Genomic DNA, 19,054 nt, shown 5'->3' with positions numbered 1-19,054 from the left:
TTTCCTATTTCTAGACTTCTTATTGATGTAAGGGCTAAGTCCCATTTTCGATACTTCTATGTCTAGATGGTGCATTGTGACGAAGTTAGAATCTATTTTTGATATATGAAGTGTAGTTGAACTTTAAAAGTAAAAGTTTTAAATTTTCCGCAATTTTTATTCTATGATACATGCTATGACGAATGCTAAGGGCTTGTATAAGACCTCTTCGAGGTCGAATACGCTGGTAACGACTAGGGGGTGCTCTCGGGTCGTTACAGCTCCGGTCGTACTTCTGATGATGTTGAGGCCCAAAGATTAAAGAAGAAAGAGCGCCAACAGTTTGAGGAGGCCACGAGGGCGTCGTTACTAGACGAGGAGATGAGACAGCAGCGGGCCAGGGAGATAGGTGTTGGCTCATCCAGAGGTGTGAGCACTACTGAGGGTGCTGTGAGAATTGATATAAGCCCTACTGAGAGTGCTGGGATAGTAGATGGGAGCGCTACTAATGGCGTTTCGAGTGTTGATCCAGCGGGCTTTGGGAAATCGGACCCACCCATTTTTTGAGAAGTCTTCGGTGCATTTGCGCCACAGGTTTGCTTCACCTTCATCCTATGCTTTATATTTTTTTTCTGTGCATTGAGGGCAATTCCACCTAATTTTTTTGGGGGTGGGGTAAATGGATTGTAGTGTTAGGGTGAAGTCTGAGTAACCCAACTCAGAATCCTCCTTTGGGATTTTCTCGCCTGTGTTCTTTTCCCCTAAAGGACTGTTTACTTTTATGTTGAACCGACATGTTTAGGATTGTATGTGTAGAAGTAAGTTGTAGAATAAAAAACATGATGGCATAATGAGCATGAAATTGATACCCATCCAAAACTTATGAAATGTGCTAGATCTATAGTATTGATGAGTTGAATATGTTGGATCTTAATATGACAAGAGAAAGAACCAATTTTACCTCATGACTTAAGGTTAAATTATAACTGGGTAATCTAACATTCTGATAATGAAATAATGTGCCAGGATTGTGTGAGAAAAGTTCAATGTTCAGACAGTATGTGCCAATCTAGAACTTTCCCCATTGGTCCTGCTAAGAAAATCCAGGCTAGAAGTTGGGAAGTGATCATAGGCCCTTTGTTCAAATTAGTCCACTAAAGCCTAAAATGATCCAACCAAATGAAATAAATGTTCCCTTTGATCCAAATGTTTGCACCTAAGAGAGACCACTTCTTTCAATTCACCTAACTCACCTTCCCTAAAATAATTGTTTTCGCCCCGGTAGCTCCTTGGACATGTGCACCTGGACTTAGGCCTAAAGCCTAAGTTGAGGGTGGCTAATGCAAAAAGTTACCTTGATCTTGGCCTTGGTCCAACATCGGATATTGTGCACCTCAACTAATGCAAAATACATAAGTTGAGGGTGGCTTTGAAAGAGGAAACTGAAAGAAAAAAGGGTATGAAAAGAGTTTTGTGTTGAAGAGAGAAAAAGAAAAGATAGAAGAAGATGTGACTTTGTGCAAAAGAAGCAAAAAGATGATAAATAAAAGTACCGAAAGAAATAAAGAAAAATAAAGTGAAATAAAAACAAGAATGTAAAAAATAAGAGCCATAAAGTGAAAAGTCGCATCTGTGTTAAAAAGAGTCAAGGGAAAGAAAGTAAAATGAAAGGATGTCAAAAATAGGTTGAGAAAAGAGGTAAAAAGCCAATGTAATGTCCAGGAGGACAAAAAGTCACTAAAAAGTACCCAAATATATCCTACCTGACCTGAGCCTACGTTACAAGCTAACAAAGTCCTATAGTTGTCCTAGCAAGTAGTTTGGAGAGTCTATGCATTGAAAATAAGGGCAAACTTATGGTATTGAGCACTAACTATACTTGAAGTCACTTCTGAGCGTGAGTGTTGAATGAATCCTAAAACTCAAAATTCATATCTATTGTGTGGAAAGGATTTCGTTTGAAGTGAGGGCCCTAGTTACATTGTCGGAAAGTTGGAACCCTGGCGATTGTGAAAAGTGTATGTTGTGGTGTCTATTGGTCGATATTTGTCATATCTTGATCCGCATGAGTTATCTTGTTGAGTCTAGATTAAAAGGTTTGCACTAAATGGGGGATTTGAGGGAATAAATAGCAATGTAATTTTGTTTAGTTTGAATGGTTGCTTCTACACAAGTGTCATTTTGTGACACCCCGGAATTTAGTAGGATAAACTAGAGCCTTGTGTTAGGGTTCTAGAGTTTCATATGAGGGTTAGAGTCGTAAGTAACACTTCCCGTACTTAGAATGAGGAGTTTAGGGGTTGAACGTGAAGGTACGTGTTACACCCCGTAATTTAGTAGACCATCTAGAGTTTAATGGAGGGTAACACGGGCAAGTGCCAAGGCAAAAGGGGAAAAGCCTAAGCCAAAGGCCAAGGATGCCCCAACCTTGGAAAAAGCACTGCCCATAGTTCACGGCCATCACCATGACCAGTGGTCTTGACCACGGTTCGTGGGAGGCTTCGTGAAGGTGTCGTAGTATTGTGGGAGGCTTGTCCTTGTGTCCAAGCCACTAGACCATGAGAGCCACTTCACTGCCGATGGTCTTGACCACGGTTCGTGGGAAGGCTCGTGGTCATGCCTTAGCATTGTGGAGGCCAAGACATGCTAGCCAAGACACTTACTAAGGACCACGGGCAGGACCACGGCCTGTGGTCTTGACCACAGCTCGTGAGCCTTGTTGTGGTGCCTGGCACCATGGCTGCCTACTGGAGGTTAAATTAGGAAATTCCTTTTTAGTTAGTTTTAAGTGGGGGATCATTTTCTATAGACTTTATACAACTACATAAACTATTTTAAGTCATAAACCACTCCAACTAAGTCATTAATTCCAAAACCCCAAAAGATCCCAAAGTTTTTCTACACAATATTTCTCTCTCTAAAACTCCATAGAAGAAGAAGAATGAGGTGAAGTCTAGGGTTGAAGGGGCTGTATTTTCCACTCAATTTAGTGGATATTCTTCAATAAGGTATGGTACCTTTTCATCTATAGGTATCCTTCACCTATAGAGCCCCTCCAAAGTTCTATTTTTAAAAAAACTAGTGATTTCCCCAAAAGTGAGAGTTTGACTTCAATCTTGTGGGTTCTTTCCAAAAACGTTTTTAATTGTTGATTTATGAGGGATTTTGATTGAATTGATGAATTATTGTTGTTTTATGATGAATTCCCACAAGAACCCATGAAATCCCTAATTTTCCTAATTTGGATCCTAAAGTGTGGTATTGTTATATGTTGGTCCAATTGAATAGATAATAATTGTTCATGGTGTAATTACATGATTTTAGTATGATTATACATGTAGTCTTGATTAAACTAAGTTTCTAGGGTGAAATTGATATAGTTAGTGTTATGCCATGAAAGAGGTAATTGAGGGCTTAGATGTGACCTTCTAAGATTGGTGAACTCCTTTATGAATTGCCTTAGATTAAAGCATCTAGATATGAATTTCTTAAAAGTAAATCTTGTAGAAATAAATTGATTAGATTAGGGCTTATATGATGGATCGTGGTTGAGTAGTATTGAGATTGAGTTTACATGTTACTATATGGTTATAATTGGTTAAGAATGAAGCATGGGTTGGATTACCCTGAAAACTAGGTATACATGATGACCATGTGAGGTATTGCTTGATAGTAAGGCTTGTAGTATGAAAATGATTTCTAGGGCTTTAAGGGTAAAGTATTATATGAATGACCTAGGAATGTTAAGGCTTTAAGAGGGAAGCTACTGTGTATGTTGAATTGTATATGACATTATTATGGAAGGACTTTAGCCACATGACCTATATTATGAGTACATGAGATTGTGCATGTAGTAATTGAACTACTTGAATTATGATTATATCTATGTCTAATACGATGATTTCTAGAAGTGTACATTTAATGTGACCTCTGATCCTTGAATGCAAGATATGAGAATTATGCATGATTGTGATATTATGTACATGCTTTATGAACACTTTGAGAGTGAAGTGTCTATGATGATAATATTGTGGTTGTGTCATTAAAAGGACATCCCTCACACACACAATTGATGCATGAACATGACTATGATGTAACTAAGGTGTTGTTGAAAGGCTATTCTCATATGCTCCATTACACAAGACTATGTATGAAATGACTATGACTATGATAATCTGGTTGTTTTGATTGAAAGGCTATTCTCATGAAAACACATGAACATGATGTGAAAGGTTTCCATAAAAAATAATGATTCTAAGGTTGAAAGGCTATTCTCACCCCTTGAATCTATGAGCTATACCATGATATTGCATTGGATTGAGTGTTACAACATTATTCCATAAACATGAACTTAAGTCAAGATTTAAAATGAACTTAATGGGAATTATGCGTAGCATCGAGGGGATATGAATATGAGAGGGAAGATTTTACAGTAGTTGTCCCTCTTCCCGATGGGTTTGTTTTAGGCCAGCATTTCAGGTTCCCAAAATAGTTATCTTATGAGATGGAAACCTTCTACACCAGAACTCCAGGTTTGTAGAAGCAATCTTCCTATCCCGTAACTATGTTCCCACATAGGTCTTTAGCTAGTGAATCCACCTATGCTAATTAACTTCAGTTCTACCTTAGGCAAGTAGGACACCTCTTTTCGGTGTGGGGCAGTACACCGGATTCCATGTAGCTCACATGGTTTATGTCGGTTAAGGCTATTTACCTCCATGAACAAGAACATGAGTTATGTGTTATGGTTCCTCAGGAGGTTCTGGTTAGTGTGAGTGGTGGTATGCGACTTCATTAATGTATTGCACAAGAAGGCTTTTAGAGTGGTCGTGGTGTATTTCTTGTATACTATGATGATTTATGAATTAATGTATGCTTTATATGGATTGTTTCGATGAATGGCTTTCCTTGATATGAGTTATTGAACATGAATTTTTCCTTTTCTATGAGTATTAACTATGGATGAGATCAAAGCATGACAAGCATGAGCATGTTGGCCTAAAAGTGGTACTTAGTGTAGATGGGATTATGGGATCTTATCTATGCATTGCACAAGTATAACTTAGGGTTACTTATGTAATGGTTCTATAATGATGATGATGATCTTAGTATTTAACTATATATGTGAACAATGTCTTATGATGATTGATGTTTGTATTATGTCTATGTTGGAGTCTATGCTTGTGATTATATTGATATCCTTTATGCTATGATGAACTATACATGAGTTGTCTTATGAGTTACGTTCTCCAACTATTTTAAAGAGATGTTCAAAATTGGCATATAGCATGGTTTCAACTAAAATGTCCCTTTTAGCATGTTTTAAATGTTTTTATACATGGATATCACACTTAGTGCATTTTTATACCAACCCATATTTCCTACATTTTCCTACAAATGTAGGGTCCGGTTCTTAAGGAGATCTTGTATTGGTTAGAGCTTGGAATTGGTCATTCTCCTAGCGTATGTTGAGTCCTCAAGATTCGAGGACGTACGAGTCATTTGAGTTTCTTTTCTAGTTATTTCATTTCGGACTATAATGTAATGGTTCTGTCCCCATTTGATTCAAGGATAGTATTAGATGGATAATTGAGACAAGTTAGACTTCCGCTTTGCTTTTATAAAAGATTTCAATTTTATGGATAAAGTTTTAAATTCCGCATCAATTCTTTAATCTTATGTTATGATATGCTAAGGGCTTGTATAAGACCCCCTTCGGGGATCGAGTACACCGTGTTACATCTAGGGTGTACCCCTGGGTCGTGACAAACTTGGTAATCAGAGAACAAGGGTTAGAATGATTCTACGATGATGTCTCATAAGCCATGTCGAGTAGATTCTTGTTCATGAGTGTGAAGCGTGCCACATTTATGAATGAAAGGCTGCAAGATGCTTATAAATTCCACTTCTTCATTACTCTTAAGTCGTGCGATCGTGTTTAACTTTATAGGGTCTTTTTTGTAATCCTTATTCGGTGGTCTACAAGACATGACTACTCAATGAGGTTTTACCAGAGGATTTGAAAGAGACAATGTTGATCAATGAGTTCCTCCTCAAGCTCATCAAGTTCCGAATGACTTAATGTCTAATGAGAAGATTAGGCATGGTTTTCAATTGTTGACTCAAGCCGGGATAGAAACTCTGGAATTCTATGGGTCAAAGATGGAGGAAGATCCTCAAGAGTACATATATGATATCTCTAAGGTGCTGAGTTTTATGGGAGTGACTATGGTAGAAAAGGCGCAATTAGCCGCTTGTCAATTGAAGGATGTTGCTCTACTTTGGTTTAACCAATGGAAAGAAGCATGTATGGTAGAAACGGGTCCCATGGAATGGGAAATATTTAAGAATGGGTTTCTTGATAGGTTTTGTCCTTTAGAGATGAGAGAGGCTAATATACTTGAGTTTATTAACCTTCGCCAAGGTAGGATGAGTGTTTAGGAGTATGGTCGGGCGTTCACTAGGTTGTCAAAATATGCTCCATCCATAGTGGCCGACCCTAGGATGAAGATGATTACGTTTTTGTCGGGTGTGTCCGACTTGATAGCAAAACAATGTCATGTGGCTATGTTGGATAATATTATGCATATTGATTTTCTTGTGCTTCATGCTCAACGGTTTGAAAGGAGAAACTTGAAGAGAGGTCTAGAGGAAAAAAGAGGTATAGGTTTGATGATGATAATTCCTTTCAAGAAAGGTTTTATGGACAAAGCTCTTCTAAGTTTCCCCCAAAGTTTAACCAAAAGAGCGTGTCTACCCTTAAGTCTCAAGGAGTGACTGGTATTGGAACTTATGTGATTAAGCTTGCTTGTGCTAGCTGTGGAAAAAGGCGTGATGGTAAGTGTCTAGCCGACATGAAGGACTGCTATGGTTGTGGTAATATATGTCACATAATGAGAGATTTCTCGGTGCTTAGAGCTAGAGGAAGGGAGAGTAAGCAAGCTCCTCCAAGTGGTTCAGGTACTAGTACTCAAAGGCAAGGTAAGTTTTATGCACTCCGGTCTAGAAGTAACTCAGAAGGCTCTCCGGAAGAAGGTACCGGTACGTTAAAAGTTTTTCTTAGTAATGTGTATGCTTTGTTCGATCCCGGAACTACCTTTTATTTTGTGACGCCTTGTGTGGCAATGAGGTTTGATGTTCCCCAGAAAGAGTTATTAGAACCTTTTTCGGTTCCTATCCGGGTTGGTGATTCTGTGGTGGCTAACAGGGTTTATAGAAAATGTCCCATTTCCTTGTCCCATAGAGTTACTCTTGTTGACTTGGTATAACTTGACATGTTAGGCTTTGATGTTAGCTTTGGTAGGGTTTTGATGCACGGTTGGTAGACCTATATTGGTTTTAGAACCCGGTAAGGTTATTATGAGTTTTGGTGATGATATGGGATTGTTTGAAAGGAGTAGTATTTGAGGTCTTAGTAGGGGGATTACTCCCAAGGGTGGAGATGGTATTCTTAGATAGAAAGATTGATTGAGATTCCTGATATCCTCATCTCCTTCTTCTATTCCTATTCTTGCTTGAGACCAAGATTTCCTTTTTGGGCTTGTTGTATGTTTTGGGAGTAATGTGCGGTTTAGAAATTTCCATGATCTCCTTATGTTATGCACGTCCTTGAGAAGTTCATGATTTGTAAGAAAATGAGTTTTTTTCATGATTTATGAGTTTCTCATGTTGTTGTGCATTTAGTATGAATGGCCTATAGACTTCATGAGACGAGTTGATGAACATGCCTTAATATGCTTTTGAAGAGTAATTGCCAAATTGGCTTCATGATAATGTGTTGAGCATGCTTTGAGTTAGAAAAGGTAGTACCTCCAATGAATTTGACAAAAGTTGAAGTTTTCATGCATAATGGGTTGTTAGATGTAGTTCCTACTCCCTTTTATTGCATTGATCATGTTGAGATGGAGTTGATGTTTCCTCATTTTGAATTGTACATTATTTTAAATGTGTTGCATGAATGATGGACTGCTAAGTCTAGAGTCGTTTCCTTTAAAAAGTGTTTAGAAATGTCATTCGAGGACGAATGTTTCCAAGGGGGAGATAATGTAACACCCCGGAATTTAGTAGGTTAAACTAGAGCCTTGTGTTAGGGTTCTAGAGTTTGATATGAGGGTTAGAGTCGTAAGTAAGACTTCCTGTTCTTAGAATGAGGAGTTTAGGGATTGAAAGTCAATGTACGTGTTACACCCCATAGTTTAGTAGACCATCTAGAGTTTAATGGAGGGTTACAAGGGATATTGCCAAGGCAAAAGGGGCAAAGCTTAAGCTTAAGGCGAAGGCTGCCCCAACCTTGGAAAAGCATTGCCCCAAGTTTATGGCCATCACCACGACCAGTGGTCTTGACCACGGTTCGTAGGAAGCCTCGTGAAGGTGACTTTGCATTTTGGGAGGCTAGTCATTGTATCCAAGCCACTGGACCATGGACCATGAGCCACTTCACGGCCAGTGGTCTTGACCACACATCGTGTGAAGGTTCGTGGTCATGCCTTAGCCTTGTGGAGGCCAAGACACACTAGCCAAGCCACTTCCTAAGGATCACCGGCAGGACCACGGCCCGTGGTCTTGACCATGGCCTGTGAGCACTGTCGTGGTGCCTTTCACTATGGCTGCCTAGTGGAGGTTAAATTAGGAAATTCCTTTTTAGTTAGTTTTATGTGGGGGTCATTTTATATGGACTTTATACACCTATATAAACTATTTTAAGGCATAAACCACCCCAACTAAGTCATTAATTCTAAAACCCCAAAATATCCCAATGTTCTTCTAGAACATATTTCTCTTTCTAAAACTCCATAGAAGAAGAAGAAGAAGGTGAAGTCTAGGGTTGAAGGGGGTGTATTTTCCACTCAATTTTGTGTAGATTATTCAATAATATATGGTATCTTTTCATCTATGGGTAGCCTTCACCCATAGAGCCCCTCCAAAGTTCAATTTCAAAAAAACTAGTAATTTCCACAAAAGTGAGAGTTTGACTTCAATCTTGTGGGTTCTTTCCAAAACCATTTTAATGGTTGATTTATGATGGATTATGATTGAATTGATGAATTATTGATTGTTTATGATGAATCCCCCCAAGAACCCATGAAATCTCTAATTTTTTCAATTTGGATCTTAAAGTGTGGTATTGTTATATGTTGGTCCAATTGAGTAGATAATAATTGGTCATGGTGTAATTACATGATTTTAGTATGATTATACATGTATTCTTGATTAACCTAAGATTCTATGGAGAAATTAATATAGTTAGTGTTATGCCATGAAAGAGGGAACTGAGGGCTTAGATGTGACCTAAGATTGATGAATAATGAGTCTAAAAATTGGACTCATTTAAGGCTATGTTTTGATAGAATTAGTGTCCTCAAATGCATATTTTGTCTCAATATCTGATGAAAACCATTAAGTTTCAGGTACTTAGAGTTTGACGGAAAGCATGGACACTACTTAGCAAAATAGGATAAAAGCAGCTGCAAGAATGAAGAAATGAAGATATGAGAATCGCCGAACCCCTTCGGCGAGTCGCCAAAAATTCTTATCCTCGCCTTATGTTCCAGTGTGCTGAGCCTTGAAAGAAGGGATCAAATCGGCGGTGAAAAAGAGCAGTCGGCATGTTGCCGAGGAATTCCGCAAAGAAGTCCTATGTCGCCTAATGATAAAAAACATGACGATGCTGAAGGATAGAGAAATACGATGATGAAACCTACCAAAGGGCGTATTGCCGAGTTGATCTGTGATCTCGACTAACGACGCCGAATGATCCGCTGCAGCACAGATTTTTGAAAACTATAAATACTCGTTGAGAGTTGTAGCTTAATATCAAATTTTTTATATAGAGTTTTTAACATAGAATGTTGAGTTCTATGTTTGGAGAGGGTTTTGAAGATCTTCAAGGTTCAAAGGGTTTCAACTCCAAGAAATTAGCCTCGGGTCTTGGGGATTCTTCCCTCTTGCCCTGTTTTAAGACTTAAATCTTCATACCCATTTGAATGCAAACTCATATTGGTATAAATTTTTATCTCTTTTACATGTCTAGCTGAAACCCCAATTCTTCGGGTGTGATTTTGTGAATATGGATTAGATTATCCGTTGTGTCTTGCTTGTTGATGATTTATTTGTTGTTTAGATGTGATTTCATTTAGTAGTTGTGGTGGAACTTAATGAAATTGTAGTTGCAAATACGATTTCACCTTTGTGTTTTCGGCTTGCTCGAGAGACAAGTCGTAAAACTAAGACTACTTAATTGACGATCGGTGGGAGTGGGTTGACATGAGATTCATCTTGAGAGAGTGAACCCTAGTCCTTCTCCCACACCAAAACTTTTCACAGCCTAGGTCAGAGTTTCAAGTCAGTAATGTCTCTTTAGCACCCCATACCCTACTACAATTCTTATTCAAATCCCTATCAATAATAGGCCGGAATGGTGGAGAAGCTCTCTTTTCCAACAATCTCAGTCGAGTGCGTTCGATCGACGGAATCAATCGTACTTTCGCTGCTGAGTGGGCTAAGGTGGAGGCTGTTCTTCATGTGGCAAGTGGCTGTCCGAGAGGTTCTTTTGTACTTTCTTCCACAAATTTCTTTTTCATTCTTTTTCTTTTCTTTTCTCTTTTTTTTATATAGAGGGGTTCCATTTTTCTCAAAATCATGGGTAAGAGGAGACTTTCCTTGCACTTCTTGATTTGCCCCTATGTTTCCAACACATCCCCAACTTAGGCCTTTGGCCTAAGTTGTCTATTCAACTAACCACAACTTCATGAGGATTATGGGTGATGGATTAAGACAAGTCTAGTTTCCATCAAGTTTCTTCCAAAGAAAAGGGAAAGGCTCAAAAGGTGTTCAAAAGCGGTTCACACACTCATAGGGTAAGTCGCAAAAGAGGTATATGTCAAATTGGCTCACACACGTAGAAGTTGCCTAAGATCATATCAAGAGATAGCATCACTTATTTGACCGGACCAACGTGGCAAATTCTAGGATCTATCATACATAGTTCACATGTAAGCTCATCACACTAGGCATTGACACAATAAGTTAAACAAGGCTCAACACTTTCGCTAGTGTGCAATGATCATCACAAGAGAATCAATTTGATACAAGGCTTGTCATAACAGGATGCAAAGAGTTCACATATTGTCTATACAACTTCATTTGGCCTCATCATAGCCGCGCATTCATGCTTGTTCGATTAAGAGCACTATTCAAGTCATCGGTATTGATTGGAACCGACACTCAAATTTTTGCAAAAGAATAGCCACATTCAAGAGCAGATAAAGGGTGACAAAAATGTGCGAAAAATTCAAAAAATTTCGGAAGGGGTCCAAATCATTTTGTAAGTTAAAATAAAAGGAGCCATGAGCTCAATCATCCACAGAAATATATAAAACACAATTTTAAAGAAAACAACCCAAATATATACACAAAACACAAATCATCAAATAGCACACAAAGGTGGGCCTCACCTCACCACAAATAAAAATCATTTTTCCTCAAATGCAATTAGCATAGAATCCAAAATGTAAAATAAAAAAAAGACAGAGAGGGAGGTAAAGCGGTGATCCTGGCTAATCAGTTGCTCCATCTGTCTGGGCTTCAGTACCGAGAGTGACCTCCAGAAGGGCCAGCTTCATTGGATCTAGCAGCACGAGCCTTTGCCAAGGAATCCTACACAGCAGTATCCATCACGATTTCTTTAGTTTCGACTAGGTCATCTGCTGCAGCTTCCTTACGCATCTCTTCGTCAGTCTCTCCCTCTGATTCAAGATCGGTTGTATGCTCCATTACATCTCCATGTCTTGTGGTAGTCTGAGGCATTTTGGGTATTTCTAGAATTTCCACTGTTCCAAAGATCATGGACATATCGGTGGAGTTTAGGTAGTCCACATCTTTCATCAGTTCTGCAATGGCGACCTTTAAGGATGTTACCTCTTCAGTGGCTCTTTGGTCGCACTTAAACGCTGCTATCCTGGATTCTAGAGTATCAATAGTAGTGCTCAGTGGTTTAACAACATCATCAAGGGCAGCCTAAATAATGACTAGAATGGAGCTTTCTATGTTGGCAGCCCGATAATTAGTAGATTGAGCAAGCTCTCCCATCCTAATCAAGGATGCCTGAGTGATCGAACCACAAGAGGCAAAGACAACAGTGGGTCTGGGTGGTAATGAAGTAGTAGAGGGACCTAGAGGGTCAACAGGAGTGGTAATGACATCAGATATACCTGAAGGCCCAGGGGTCGGAGTTGGCAAAGATGCCTCTACAGGTATAGATCCAGTGGCCACAATTTCCTTCTGTTTCTTTTCCACTTGGTCCTTAAGATATTTGGCTTCGATCTTTCAGATATTAGTGGAGGCGGTGGTAACCAATTCCACATCCTTCGTTGCATCTCTAGGAACCCGAGCTCTTTTGCACAATGCAGTGATTAATATCGAGAAAGGGAGAGATGTTTTGCTTTGCTTTGCACTCATATGGATCTCGGAAGCAATGATCATCCCTAGATTTATCCTGGTTTTCTCTATGATGCACCCAAGACAAGCTGCCTTGGCAAGGCGAATGATTGATTCATTTTGTGATGGCATAATTGTTCTACTAATGAACCCGAACTAGTATCTTGCAGCTATGTTCAGATCTTGCTATCTTGCATTTCAATCGAAACACCTTCTGCTAACCATTTCAGAGCATTATCATCTGAGATTAGCGGGGATAACCACTTTGTCATTGCATCCTGCTTCTCTGTTTTGATGAAGTGCTGGCAGTGATCATTAATTTTGTCAGACATACCGAAGGCTGTTTTGATAGCCTCACTGTCACAAGCTACCTTTCTTCCTCTGACAACCACATAGTGAATTGCTTTGAAAGACTATACCAGCCTCTTCCGTTGAGGTACCAATGCACTGTATGCATTGTAGAATTCTCTGACCCAACTTGGTATATAAGAGTCATGGGGTTTTGTGAAGATTTGGAATTTGTGATATTTCTGGCACTCTATTATCTAAGAGTACCTATCGATTACCCCGTCTATGGACAATCGTTTTTCCTCAATGATTGTTCACAGCCTCTCAGACTTTGATCTATTCGTTGATTTATGTAGGCGGCCTTGTACTGGGGTGCCAGTACTATTGCCTGCTGTGGAACTAGAGTAGTCGAAGTGGTGGATCGAGGATTTCTGATCCGAGATGGGTCGTTTAGCTTTTTAGATCGTAAGTCATTCCTCTGTGCTTCTATCAGTTCATCTTCCTTTGAACCCATACTCTCACTATCATATGTTCTTGGGTCATTGGTGTAAAAACCAGTACTATCGGAGCTTGCATCTGATAGTTCAACGATTTTGTCCTTTCCCTTGCCTTGCCCACCAGTTGTGGAAAGTTTAGTGGCCTTGTTCTTGGATGCAGTTGCATCCTCACTGAGTGTGATCCCTTTTTATTTGCCTCGGGGTGGTGTGTTGCTCCCTGGTTTTTAAGGTTTAGTCATATCTGCAAAAGATTGGGAAGAGTTAAGAGAGAAATCAGGTCGAAGCACCTGCAATCTTCTGCAGGAAAACTCGCCAAGTGGATCAGTGAGTCGCCGAACCTCTTTGGCAAGCTAACTCGGGCTTGCCGAAAGGGTTTACTTCAAATCATAGCAGGTCGGTGATGGGAATGTATTTTTCGGTGAATCACCGACTACTTTCAGTGAGCAAGGGTTTGTCTGCCGATAGTTATAGTGCATAAGGGTCTCAGGGGTGCAACAAAAGAGTGATACAAAGTACTTTTGGCGATTCGCCGCGTGCCTTCGGCGCAGCAGGCATCTCGCTGAAAGTTACAGATTCAAACCACAAACTTGACACGAAATTAAATGCGTGATGAAGAAAATAGGTGAACCGCCGAGTGATTCAGCGAGCTCGACTCAGCTCGCAAAATGACCCAACGTGCCCATTTTCAATCCACCTTCTCGAATTCAATCCCGCAAACCCCGAATATAAAATCAAAGCATACAATAACGAAATTTAAACAAGACCCGCACTACCCATTGCCCTGGGATACTCATATTTCTCCCGGATTTGCCAAATTTGGCCATTTGATGATATTTGGTCTGAAGAGTGGTGTCCCCTGCTCTATCATTGAGTTGTTCTCGTTGTTTAGCACAAACAATGGCTACTCGGATTTCACCCAATCAATCTAAATAGCATGCAAGCACAACCCAATACAATTTTACTCATTTAAAAACGCACAACTTATGAGCATTTGACTATCAAATCAATATAGGCATGATTTTCATATTTAAATAGGCATTTAAGCATTGTAATCCTATCAGTTAGGCCCAACACACATCAACAAGATACGATCATTGCAATAGAGTACGAACTATTCGAAAATAAACTTGGGGTTCAGAGAACTGACCTTTTGTGTCGATTAAAATGTGATTGAAAAGCTAGGCAACAAAGAAATTTAATTCTAAGCACAAATCAACTAACCAAAATACTATTATAATGCTAAAATAGGGAAAATACTACCTTGGTGTGAGTTTGTGAAGATTAAGAGCAAGGGAAAGTGAGGGATTTCAAATTCTAGGACTTTTGGCCATTATAAACCGTCCAGTTCATGCCCATTCGGCGATATTAGTCACACTCGCCGATCCAATCGGTGACACGCCAAGTGGTCATTTGTCTTACCGAGTTTTACAGAACCTTTAGTCAATGTGAGTGTCCAAACGGCGGTCTTCATCGTGATCGCCAACTTGTTCGACATTTCGCTGAATGGAACTATTAACTCGCCAAATATAATTTCACCAAATCTCCACACTTTAACCTGTACATTCAACACACCGTTATTTCTGAAATAATAATAAAGCATTTAAAAAGGTTTTGGGTTGCCTCCCAAACAACGCCTTAGTTAATGTTGCGGCACGACGCATGTCACCTATCAAATTACATTTTTGGGGTTAGCCATAGTATCAATAGGCAACCCCTTGTTTTGTTGTGAGTGTAGATCGGGCGGCGCATGACCCATAACGTTCTTGAGCAGCTAGATAGCTTTGGATTGAGACCAAATCAATTGCTTCATCTCTTCACTGTCTTCCTTCATTTCTTCCAGCTTTCTATCTTGCTCAGTTACCTTGCCGAGAATGATTGAGAGCATGCCCACAAGGCATTTAATCTCATTGTCCTTAGGACTTCTTCGCTCATTAGAAGGGATGTATTTATCCTTCCTTTTGTACTGGACTTCGATCTTCACCATCTTTTTGGCCAACTTATCAATCTGAGTCATTAGGGCGGCCAACATGAAGTCGTTTTCTAACTCTTGGTGCGTTTTAGCCATTTGATTAAGCAGTCGGGCTGCTTTCACATATGACTGTTTTGCAAGGCCTCTCGGAAGTAGTTGGTCGACCAACCTCTTGTTTCCAGGACAAAGACTTCTATAGAAGTAGTCTAGGAGTGCCATGTCAGGAATGTTATGAGCTGGGCATTGAGTGATCAGGTTATTAAACCTTGCTCATGATTTGTGGATCCGTTCACCTTCCAATTGCTTAAAGGTGAGGATACTATTTCGGAACATCATTACCTCTAATGGAGGAAACACCATTAGCTCCCGAGTATTCCTCGCCATGCTCGCTTCCTCTATACGGATACAGACAAACCAACAAAACTAAACTAAATATTAAGTTAGTAAACTACGACTATGAAGAACAAAAAAATTCTACTAATCTAAATATTCTAAAATAACACCATTCCCCGGCAGCGGCGCCATTTTGATGTTTGCGTATTCAAGACACAACTTTCAATGCAAGTGTCTACGATCGTACAATAATTTAGTAACCCAACCTAGGGTTGTGATCATCGCAAGAGAGTGGTTTTGAGAATATGTAGAAAAATAAAATTTAGTTCTAACTAGTCGTAGCTAAAGACATTAACGAGTAAAAAAATTGTAAATTAAGGGGGGGGGGACACAAACGTGTCAATTAATAATGGGGGGTTGTCACTAGTAAGTAAAAGCAACTAAATAAACAAGGGTTTCTAAGCAATGAGAGGGGATCCTTGGGATATGATGGGAATACGGGTTAAGCTAGATTATTGGGTACATGCTTTCAATAGAAGATTCATAGAGCAATTTTGACTTGGCTAAGCTTTAAGGGGGATAAGCTCTCTCTCTGGCAACTTACCCCATTTCAAATGCGTTCCTCTCGGACAGCCACTTGCCGCAAGAAGACTAGCCTACGCCTTAACCCGCTCACTCTCTCGAGCTGAGTGTGTGGACATGGGACGAGGGTTCACTCTCTCGAGCTGAGTGTGTGGACATGGGACGAGGGTTCACTCTCTCGAGCTGAGCCTCATGTCGACCCAATCACACTGGCCATCAATCTAGTGGTCTTAATTTTATGACATCTCTCTCGAGCAAGCCGAAAACACATAAATAAACATGTATTTGCAACTGAAAATTCCTTAAATTCATCCACAACCACTAAATGAAATCACAATTAAACTACAATTAAACTATTAGCAAGCAAGACCCAACAATTATCTTAACCCATATTCGCTAAATCACACCCAAGAATTGGGATTTTTAGCCACACATCAAGAGATAGAAATGTATACCTAAATGAGCCTGCATTCAAATGAGTATGAAGATTTAAGTCTTCTTACAGGCCAAAAATGAAGAATCCAAGAGACCCAAGTCCATATCCTTGTAAATGAAACCCTTTTTTTCTTCAAGTCTTCAAAACTTTCAAAAAGTATTGTTTGATAAGAAAATTACAATAATTATTCCATGCTAAAAATAAAAATCTTACTAGTATTTATAGGTAACACATATTTGTGCTACTGCGGATTGTTTGGTGTCGTTAGTCGAAATCGCTGATCAACTCGGTGATTTGCCCGTTGGTGTAATTCGTCGCGGTCTTGCACCAGCCTTCAACATTGTCCTACTCTGGTTCATTGGGCGGCATGGTACTGCTTCGGGGAACTGCTCGGCGATGTGTCGACTGCTCCCTGTTTCCATCGACTTGATCCTTTTCTTTAGGGCTCAGCACACTGGAATAAAAGGCGAAGTAAGACCCATCGGTGACCCACCAAGTTGACTCGGCGATCCTCATGCCTTCATTTCTTTGTTCTTTTCAGCCTTTTCGTTCCTTTTTTGCAACGTAGTGTCCATGTTTTCCTTAAAACTTCAAATACCCTAAACTTGAGGTTTTAATCAGATATTGAGATAAAATAAGCATTTGAGGACACAATTTCTATTATAATAAAACCTTGAATTAGTCCAATTTGTAGACTCAACAGTATCCAAAGCTTTGAGTGTTTGGAGGGCGAGCCAATCCATGAGACTTGGCTGTGATTTATAAAGTTGGTGCTACAATGCCTGATTCATGGTCTGCCTGACAATGTCTATCTACAATACTTTTACCGAAGCCTGGATTCGATAAACAAAGGTGTCGCTGATCAACTTTCACTTGGAGGCCTGGTACAGAAACCGTATGTAATAGCAGCCCAACTCTTAGATGGCATGACGACCATTAATAGGGCATAGTACACTCGTGAAGACAAAGTCTCCCCTCTCACATTCAAGCTATCCAAGGAGCAGATGGAAAAAGATAACCAGAGACACCAAAACATGCCCAAGATCATGACACATCTTGACATTTTATCTAAAAATGTCATGGGGGTTGGTGCCCATTGTGACAATGTTATGGCGATCGGGTGTGCAAATCTTGAAGAGGCAAAATTTGAAGCCTTGTATAATGAGGAAGTTAACTTCCTTGCCAATCAAGGCGGTGGTTATCGTTCAAACAACCCAAGGAATTGTGGTAACCAAGGTTGGCCAAGAGATGAAGGTTGGAAGGAGCGTAAATGAAGAGACCGTAATCCTAATTGGAAGGACGGGGAGAAGGATATGTATGTGACCCCCACGAGCGCCAAAAGCCAAAGGATTCAGAGGGTGGTAGGTTTAAGGATATGCTCTCTCATATCCTCAACAAAGTTGAGGAGTCAGACAAGATCTTGAAAGAGATGAAGGAAGATGTGTCGACTCTGAGCCAGACCATCACCGCATATTCAGTATCAATCAAGCAGCTAGAGACCCAAATGGGTCAGCTGTCGGCTCTCCTAAATCTGAGACAAAAAGGGGGTTTTCCTAGTGACACTATGGTCAACCCCAAGAATGAGGTTTAAAAGGTGGACATGCGTTGTGCCACGACGTTAAGTAAGGCGTTGTTTGGGAGGAAATCCAAAACCCTTTTTTTGCTTTTATTTATGTTCAGGTAAAATAATGGTATGTTCTTTGAACATGTTGAAGTGTTGAAGGTGTTGGAAAAGTTCAGGGTGGCGAGCAACAAGTCCAGTCAACGAATCACCAAGGAGGTCGGTGAGACCGACCTAATCCACAGTTTGAGTCAAGACATATTCAAATCAGAGTCTATAAAACACGGCGAGCCTAAGAAATTATTGGTGAGTCGCCGATCAGGTCGGCGACCCCAACGTAGATCGTCTTTTGGACACCACATTAACTGGAGGTCCTGTAAAACTCGGTGGAATGCCGAGTGGTTCAGGGATCATGACTAATATCTCCGACTAGGCGAGAACCGAACAGTTTCTTGGGCTACACGTTTAAAATTCTAATTCATTCACTTTCCCTTACTTTTTATCTGCCCAAATTCACACCTGCACTTCAGTTTCTATATTTCTTGCGTTGTTAGAATATTATTAGTGTTGGTTATTGAGTTGTGCTCGAAGTTGGATTGCATTGCCGCCTAGCATCTCAATTGAACCTTAATCGGCACCAAAGGTTGGTTTCCAAGCCCTTAACTTTTTGTACTGAATGTTGTACTCAAATGAAATGACATTATTTTGATGATGTGTACTAGGCCTCTCTGGTAGGATTAGAATATTTGTTTGCCTGTTAGGTTCGCAAATTTTACCCGTACTAAGTTAAATAGTTAAATCCTAAAGGTTTCACTTTAAATTGGATGAAAAATATGGGTTGTGCATGATTGTCACTGGGTCTATGCCTAATTTGAGTTGTTCATGCCTTAATTTTGTTTTCTGGGGTTGTAGGGTTGAATTCAGGAAGTTGGGTCAAAATCGGGCATGTTGGGTCCTTTAGTAAGCTGGATCTA

The sequence above is a fragment of the Solanum tuberosum genome, unplaced genomic scaffold (assembly GCF_000226075.1).
Source record: "Solanum tuberosum cultivar DM 1-3 516 R44 unplaced genomic scaffold, SolTub_3.0 scf00138, whole genome shotgun sequence".
Taxonomy (NCBI): domain Eukaryota; kingdom Viridiplantae; phylum Streptophyta; class Magnoliopsida; order Solanales; family Solanaceae; genus Solanum; species Solanum tuberosum.
The sequence above is the reverse complement of the archived record's forward strand: the minus strand, read 5'-3'. Positions refer to the sequence as shown.